This window comes from Solenopsis invicta, chromosome 14 (assembly GCF_016802725.1).
Source record: "Solenopsis invicta isolate M01_SB chromosome 14, UNIL_Sinv_3.0, whole genome shotgun sequence".
Lineage (NCBI taxonomy): Eukaryota > Metazoa > Arthropoda > Insecta > Hymenoptera > Formicidae > Solenopsis > Solenopsis invicta.
Window position 1 is genome coordinate 4357088 of NC_052677.1, and position 9024 is coordinate 4366111.

General features: G+C 42.3%; 1 long non-coding RNA gene across 2 annotated transcripts; it reads right to left on the minus strand.

Annotated features, from left to right (window-relative positions):
* Positions 1–1286: 1286 nt before the first annotated feature.
* On the minus strand, positions 1287–8037 carry LOC105200636. 2 transcript variants are annotated; one of them, XR_005576282.1, is made up of 3 exons: positions 4067–8037; positions 3306–3914; positions 1287–3214 (listed from the first exon to the last, which is right to left on the minus strand). It is a non-coding gene; the product is annotated as an uncharacterized LOC105200636 (long non-coding RNA). The 2 variants fall into 2 exon arrangements; XR_005576281.1 differs by having other exon boundaries at positions 1289–2594; positions 2697–3214; positions 3306–8034.
* Positions 8038–9024: the final 987 nt, after the last annotated feature.

Here is a 9024-nt window from a genome sequence, read left to right on the forward strand (position 1 = left end):
GTTAGACGAGAGGCTGACTTTGTTCAAGCAGGACGTGCGAGCATTACGATGAAACGACAAGCTTCAGCGTATCATTATTAAAAAAAGCCAAGATAAAACAAAAATGAGTGGCAATGAACATAAAAAAAAACGGTTACAAACGTCTAATAAATAATTTTGAACGGTTCTTCAATAAAAATCGAACGGTTCAAGAATTGTCAGATTATTTACCGATCGGCTCAAGATCGCTATAAAAAGACTCAAGAACGAGTGTTGGATCGTTATAGAACGGTCGTAAATCAAGTCAAGAATAGTTACCACCAAGTATCTAATCGCCAAGTACCGGAAGATAAAGAAAAGTTATTGAGGCATGACAGAAATTTGTAACAAAAAGACAACAAATACAAAAAAAAAGTTTGACAAAATAACTTTTTTAAAACAAATTAGAGGAACTTTGCGATAGTAATATAAATTAAATTGTGTGCCCGCAATACGAGTCAGTTGTAATATAACTCGTTTACGTGCTGAAACATGAGTTTGTCAACGCTGTTGTACAACGCCGATGTGCAGAAACTCTTGAAAAAACATGACATTAATGATTATTCTACATATTCGGTTTTAAAAGCATCTATAATAGAGAGATGGAATCGCACACTTAAGAACGATATGTGACGTATGTTTACATTTAATGGGTCACACAAGTGAGTCAACGCTCTGCCGCGTCTGGTATCGGATTACAACAACCGCAGGCATCGTACTAGGCATACGACCAGTCAATGTAACTCCAACGATTACCAAAAAACTCGTATCCATTGTGTACAGTCGCACCAAAATTGCAGGGCCGGCAAAATTCAAAGTAAACGATTCGGTATGCGTGAGCAAGTTCAAAGCTGCATTTGAAAAGGGGTACACCCCCAATTAGACCGCCGAGGTGTTTAAGATTGTGAAAGTGCAACGTACTAATCCCGTTACTTATTTACTGAAAGATTATCGCGGTAAACAAATCTCAGGTGTTTTCTACGAATATGAGTTAAATTGCGCGAGATATCTGAATGTCTATCTCGTTGAAAAAATTTAAAAAAAGAAAGGAAACAAGGTTTACATCAAGTGGCTGGGATTCGATGAATCGCATAATTCATGGATAAATAAAAATGATGTTATTTGATTTATTTTTTGGTATGTATAAAACATATATATTGTGAACGATATAAATGTATACATGAATAAATATATATCATTATAAAACACTTTTTTCCTTTATTCTCCCTTTGTCCTTATTTTACAAAATTTATATAAAATTATTTTTTTAAACAAATAAAAAAATACAAAATATCTAATTCATAATACATATTAAACGTGTAAAAAAAAATATCTGAAACAATATATGAGATATAATACAATATATTATAATTGTATCCGCTAATGTTCCCAGGATAATGTTTTTGTTGAATGCGGCAATACATATCTTTTATCGTCTAGAGAACTAAGCGCGACCTTCTTCTCATTAATAGAATAAACCTCATGTAACTTCAAGCGTATGCACGTTTGACGTCGAGTTAATTCTATTGCATCATTCAAACAACGTATGTAATCTTCAAAAGTAATAGTTCGTGCTACAACATTATTCTTTACGCTTTTCGCCTTTTTCGTATCTTGTTTACCTTCTACTCTCACCGCGTACATCTTCGCCCTAAGTCCAACAAATTCAGTCATAATTAAACCATTATTTTCATTGTTTGTTAGCCCGGAAACCTTTTTATTTGCAAGAGGTATTCCGTATGCGTTGTCCGCCAGATAATCGTTTGTATCATATCTCGCTATATCACTTTTCATCATCTCATACACATCTTTGCACTCGAGGTAATACAACAAACTGTCGGTATGAGGCCGTCCATATATTATGTAAGCAAATTTTTAACCCCTCCTTTTTTGAATCCCCCCCTCCCCAATGTAAGCAAATGTCAAATTTTTTAAGACTCTCCTCCCCCCAAATTACGTAAGATTTTCCTATATGCTCGATGTAAATTCTAAAAATATCTAATTTGCTGATATTACTAATAAAAATTTGTCTTGGCGTATTTTTTTGTTTTCAACGGAACTATATGATTTTTTAAATAACTGAAAGTAGAGAGGATATAGTATCAATATGCAAAATACATACCCCTAAAATATTGTGAGAATAATAAGAATACAATATGTTATCGGCAAAATTAATAAAATCTTTTGTTTCACTTAATTGTAATTATCAACATTCAATCGTCATTTTTAAATGATCCTCTCAACCAATTACTCATATTGTTTATCAAAATATCCTCCTGATCAATGAAGTGCGAGTCGCTGTTACTATCTGCCTCTACTTCTGTTTCTTCCATCCACTCTGTATCTTCGCACCTCGATACAGGATCTTTGACGACGCAGAGGACTTTTCCACTGCGTCGAACAGCTATTCTAATCTTTATTACATCATTTGAAGCATGTGCATCCTCTTTCTGGGAGTGCACATGCTTTGAATGACGTAATAAAGATTTTTTTGAAGCATGCTATAAGCCACACGTTTTGCAAATACGCCCATCCAATTGCAATTTTACGAATTTGCAAAAAAAATCATACAAAACCTGTAATATAATCCGTCAAAAATATATTACAAGTGCAAACATACTGTATGTATTTGTACTATGTTTTGAAATATGTGTATATCAGTTTAATCAATTTTCTACCTGCAAAAAATCTCTTGAATCGGGATTCAGTTTGAGAGAGATATGAGTCATCAAATCTATGAAACTCCCATTTGTTTCATTCTTGGTGATGACTAAATCATGCGTTGTTTGCGTCACTCGAATAGGAGGGGAAAGAAATCCTTCCGACAGCACTCTTTTTGACCCACTCCGAGTAATGGAACAACAATCATGCGAGTTACACTTCACAATCTAAAGCAAATACTAGCTTTCTCGGACATGACGGCTGTACCATTTAGCATCACATTCTTCAGGGGTATCAAGCTTTTCCCTTGGAGGAACATACTGTGCGTGCACTGGATGTCCATTGATTGTTAGGTTGCTCCATACCTCTGCTAGAGCTCGACCATATTCAAAGCTTTTGCGCTCCAATTCTTTATCGAAAGTCTTCCCCTGTACGTTGAGATGTGTCCCAAATTTGTCATGAGGCAAAATAAGACCAGCAAGTTCATAGGTCAAGGGAGCCATGCGACGTTCTGCTTGGTTAAAGGCGCTTCTGCCTATAAAAATTTTTTACCAGTAATAAAATATGTAAACTCACAATATCATAAAAATTAAGAGTAACTTTATTCACAAAATATTGTATTTTACCTGGTGCGTTTGTGGCGACAAATATAGCATCTAAATTATATTTTTTTAAATGGCTGATAGCATGGGCATTCACCTTGCTGTAGCGCGGGTTTTCATCCGGTCCGCCATCTATAGTTAAAATCAAAACTGGCTTCACACTGCTCTCCTTTGTTCTTACTAATGCATGAAACGCCTCCAGATCTAGAAGTGCGTGCACATTCCGTGCGTTGTGAACGAGAAATGCTTGCCACTTCTGGCTATAAAAGTCGAACCCGAATAGCCCACAGCTTTAGGACAGCCCATTTGTTTAGGGCTAATGCATATTCCAGCAAACAGAAGGTATAAGTTTGTGTCTCGCTGCTACCACCCAATTATGGTCGGGTAATGATACACGGTACTCAACATGCATTAATAATGGAGCTTGTTTGTTTGCTGCTGTTAATCCTATCGGCACTCGGGCCTTATAGTCCTGTGAAATAAAACACACTTGCGACGGACCAAGAAGAGAAGCAAGGCATTCGAGATATCTTATGGAGGCCATGGCAAAAGGGCCATCCACGTGCTTGCGGTGCAAGTCTGTTTGTGCGCGAGTAAGTCTTACGGGCATCGTTTTTACATGACGCTGTCCCTCTAGAATGCAAGAGTTTTTAGGCAAGAGTCGTAGATAAGCTGCTATATTAGATAAGGATCTAATATAAAAGGATTAAGATTTTTGTAAATATTAATTTCAATCTAGATAAAATTCAAGAAAGTCATTTAAGAATAGAGTTTATATTATATACCTGCTGAATGAGAAACCTAGTTTAAGCAACTCCTCATAAAGTTCATCAAAAGTTTTGATGCTACAAATTATATTGGAGCGCCTTCGGTCATCCACAGCACTGCCAAACATCGCAATGTTGATGATAGTTTTCAGGAGAAGTGGCTGATTCTCTTCTATTCGGGGTCTGCCAACCCTGTCTTGTTGGTGCAATTTCTCTTTCACCAGAAGAAATTCCGTGCATATTTCGCCCATTTTCGCCTTTTTATTATCACGGTGTTTCTTTTTATAGGCAGCATTACTCTTCTTTTTTTTCAAATCTTGTCTTGCTTCTTCTAGCGCCTTTTTAATTTTTTTAATTTTATCCTCGATGTCGCTAGAGTAAAATGAGTTGCGAGCTAAAAGCAGAGAATTTAACCGCTTTTCCAAGACCATGATATTCTTTGCCGCAGCTTCTTGCCCGGGTGACAATATTTCCTTGATACTAATGAAGAAGCTGCATCGATTTCAGGGTCATCTACATCGTCTTTATTATCTGTATTGTCTATAGTTTTTCTTGCTGCGAGATAAGCACAGGATGCTGTCTAAGCAGGCAATGCACCGCTAGACAAAGGAGCTACACTAGATACTGCAGCAGGCGGAGTCTAAAATAATTGAAAATGTCAAAGGGAGAATTCCTGAGGTCGACAATGACAATTTTGTCTCTTACATCAAAATATCGAAAACTTAGAATTTGCATTACGATATCTCCGCTTGTAGGGCATGAAGAGAAAAAATAAAATCACTTTTATTATACAATTCGACCCCAAGCTATCGAAACTACTCAGAACTTGATCGGTTTAGCCGTTACGGAGATCTGATAATCTCGGTATGCTTGAACTCGCTGATTCGCGTAAAAGAGGCGGCGATTGATGCTCTCGCTCGTTCATTCAGAGAAGAGACAGAGAGAAAGACATAGGCGCAACACGCGACCGCGTCTCTTGATTTAAAAAATACAATTTTGTATAATATTTTAGAATTAACTAATTCTGTTTATAATGAATGAATTTCGATAATTTTTTAAATTATTGGTTTTTAAATTACTTATATAAAGTTTTAAAATATTTATTTAAATCTGCGAGCTCTAGATTGTTCAAATAAGCATATAGAAAATTTAAAAAGTACTTTTATATTATTCATTAACTTTTTTATCTAATTAATAAAAGGTTTAGCGTCAAAAAATGAATTTTCATAACTCTAGTTCTAATTGGGATTAAGAGATAATTTAAATCACCCTAAAATTTCAATAGATCTGAGATCAGAAATCAGATCAAATCTTGACAACCCATTTTTATTTTGTATAAAATCGGCATAGATACATTTAGGTAACTAATATCATGAAGGCTAAAGAAATTTTTAAAGTGTTAACACCAAAAAACATCACATTTTTAACTAATAAAAACTTCTTAAATCCTACATAAAGTAATTTATTCCAGTCCACATTTTTCTCAGCTTCATAACTTTTACTACAATTACAGAAAAAATGTCACTGTAACTATTGCAGATTATTTTTGGAAAAGAGCTGCAATACTTACCTTTTGAAAAAACGGTAATATATTACGTGTTTTTTATTTTGTTATATGCTTCTCATAATTTGTGATCAAAGCCGAGATACACTTATCAAACTCCGTTTCACACTTTTTTGCATCCTTCCATATCTTTGTCACTTCTTTTTGACAAAAGTCTCCTGTTTGGTCAGAATATTTTTTTTTCTATACGCTTTAAACAGCATACCGAACTGTTCACTCCGCTTAGAAGTATGCATTTATATATTAATATAATTAATATAAAAATCTTGAAGTTCAATACACCTCTAAAATAATTAAACAGTAGCGCGAATGACTGGTGTAGATCAACACTCGTTATAGACAAACGTTCCGCAAGAACTCGGCAGTGACAGAGAACGATCCGCGTATGGGTCCATGTATTTGTCGCGTATGAACAAATACACTTAGAAACAAAATAGAGCTCACAGTCTGCGGACATGAATGCGCATGAAGCTGCGTATTTTTTGAACAAATGAACATGGAAACCAGTGGTGAATTATACATGAAGCATATGAGGCGCACGCCTCAAAACCTGGTCACTGTGAGGGCCCGACACAAAACTTGAAAAATTTTTATAAAAAATTAGAGCAAACGCAAAGTGTTAATTTAACATTTTCTAATATCATTACTTTACTGGAAATTTATTTAATAAGCCCGTTATCCAATGCCCCAGCAGAGAGATCGTTTTCCACATTAAAACAGATAAAAAATTACTTACAAAGATCAACTGTGGGGCAAACCAGACTGGTTCTTTTTTTCTCTAGCGCTTTCTTTCTTATACATAGAAAACAAAAATATGAACAATATTGACTGTGATGCTATTATAAAAGGCTGATTAAAGAAAGCAAGATAAAAATATATTTGTTAATAGTTTGATTAAGTAGTTATATTTAAGTTAGAGTTTGCTAATTAAGCGGTCTGTTCGTTTCTTCAGCTCGGTTGCCTTAATTTTAAGGAACTTAGAGCCTTTCCACGGTGTCTGTCGGTCGGAGTAGGCGAAAATAAAGAAAAACTTTCGTTTTGGAAATCACCGTTTCGTTCAATGAGCACTCGGTTCTCTCGCAACGAAAATACAAAAGCGGATAGGCGCGCGCTTCCCAAGCCGGCAAGCCGCGCGTCTCCCTTACCCCACCGGCCAAAACCCCGCTCCAGATGCTCGATCCACCGGGCAACGGAAACTCGGCCGGCAGATACAGCCATCTAGTCTAGATTTACAGTGTAAGCAATAAGAATGCGAACATTTCGCCCGCCTCGTCAAGTTGACAAAACGGACGCAATGCTCGAAGGACCCTGTCGGCGGAACTCCGTGAAGCGGTAGTCCCGCCTATCGATTAAGTATTAGTCGGCGGAAGCCTTGGCGACGTCCTCGGCGTAGTCCTGCGCGGGACGTGGATCCTCCGTCGCCTCAGGGCGTAACAGGCACAGTTTGGTGACCGGGCGCGTCAGCGTGGAGGAGGCCGTCCTTACGGTGACCACCCGTACGAGTCCATTCGGTCCCGGGCTCACCGCTGTGACACGTCCCAGGGACCACTTAGCCGGGGGCAACAATTCGTCTTTGATCAGAATAAAGTCTCCGACGGCAAAGTTGCGTCGGCCAGTGTGCCACGCAACTGGTAGCCTGCTGCAGATGATGGAGATACTCCTTGGCCCATCTCTGCCAAAAATGAGTCCGTAAAGCTGAAACCAACCGCCAACGATTTAACAAGCTGGAGCTTCGGGTGGAGTCGGCTCGGGCAGGTTGGTAAGCGGTTCGCCAATCAAAAAATGCCCCGGCGTAAGGGCCGCGAGATGCTGGGACATGTCGTGTGGCGTCCCGCAGGGGTCCGTGCTCGGGCCACTGCTATGGAATGCCACATACACTCCGCGGGGCCCTCCCCCCCCGGCTGCCACGTCGTCGGATACGCTAACGACACATTCGTGGTGGCCGGGGGAGCCTCCTGGGTGATGGCAATTGCCATGGACAATTGGGCGGTGAACTGTGTCGTCGGCTCCATCAAGAGCCTGGGCCTGAGGGCGGCCCCGGAGAAGACGGAAGCTATCTTCTTCTATGATGGCTCCTCCCGGGTACCGCCCCGGGCTTTCGTCCGGGTGGACAACACCCAGGTCCAAGTGGGGGCAACCCTAAAATATTTGGGGTTGTTATTGGACGGTCGCTGGGCCTTTGTCAAGCATTTCAACCAATTGGCCCAGCGATTGGGCAGGAGGACGGACGCCCTCCGGGGGTTGATGCCCAACCTCCGAGGTCCGAGAGTCGGTGCGAAGCGCGCGTACGCCTACGTGGCCATGGCTGGGGCTTTGTATGGAGCCCCAGTCTGGTTCCGCAAGGCGTTAGCCAGCCGCCGCATACGAGACGTGCTGCACGCAGTGCAGCGGCGGCTGGCGCGAAGAATTGTGCACGCGTACCGCACCGCCCCTAGCGCGGCGACCATGATACTGGCGGGACTCCCCCCGGCGGAATTCACGGCCGACGCTCTGGCTTGGTCATACGCCAGAGCGAAGACCGTCCGCCTGCAGGGGGGGAGTGGTTACCCCCAGGGTCGCCGCGCTACTACGGGAGAGAGCACGCCGGCGGGCCATGAGAGCTTGGCGAGAGAGCCTCGTCAACGACCCGCCGGCGGCAGGCTCTCGGATCTTGGAAGCCGTCCTACCCCACTTGGACGAATGGGTGGGCCACCCTTGGGGCGGCTTGTCCTACCGGACGACACAGGTGCTCACCGGGCATGGCTGCTTTGGTGAGTACCTGTGCAGGATATTTAAGGAGCCGACGACGCAGTGCCACCACTGCGACGCCGACAGGGACTCCGCGCAGCACACGCAGGAAGATTGTCCAGCATGGGATGAGCTGCGCGGAGTCCTCAAAAAAGAAATTGGCGACGACCTCTCCCTGCGGGCCATCATTAGCCAGATGGTCAGCAGGGAGAGAGCATGGGTCGCGGTCTCCTCCTTCTGCGAGTAAGTAATGCGGCAGAAGGAGGAGGCCGTAACTGGAGGACGAATGCCCCCAGGCAAAGACAACGAAGACAGGGGCGGCGAGGACGGGGGCCATGATCCACCTTGGCTCCCTCACCGGCCGCCCCGAAGAAGAAGAAGGCCTGCCCCCTGGGCCTTCGCGACCCGTCTGCCAAAAGGCGGCGGGGGGCCAATAGATCAGCCGCTGTTGCACCATCCCTTCCCACAATCAAGGAAGAGGGGAGCAACAGCGCCTACGGGGAGAGGAGACGTCCCTCCTCCCTTGCGGTTGCTGGCCCCGTCTTTGGGACACGCAGCCGCGGGAGCAGGGCCCCTCACATTAGCGAGCCTGGCGAGGCAGATCCGACCTGACCGTTTGAGGGGAGCGACCCTGCGGCATAACGCGGAGTCACTCCCCCCACTGCCTCATCGGGGCGGGGGGAGA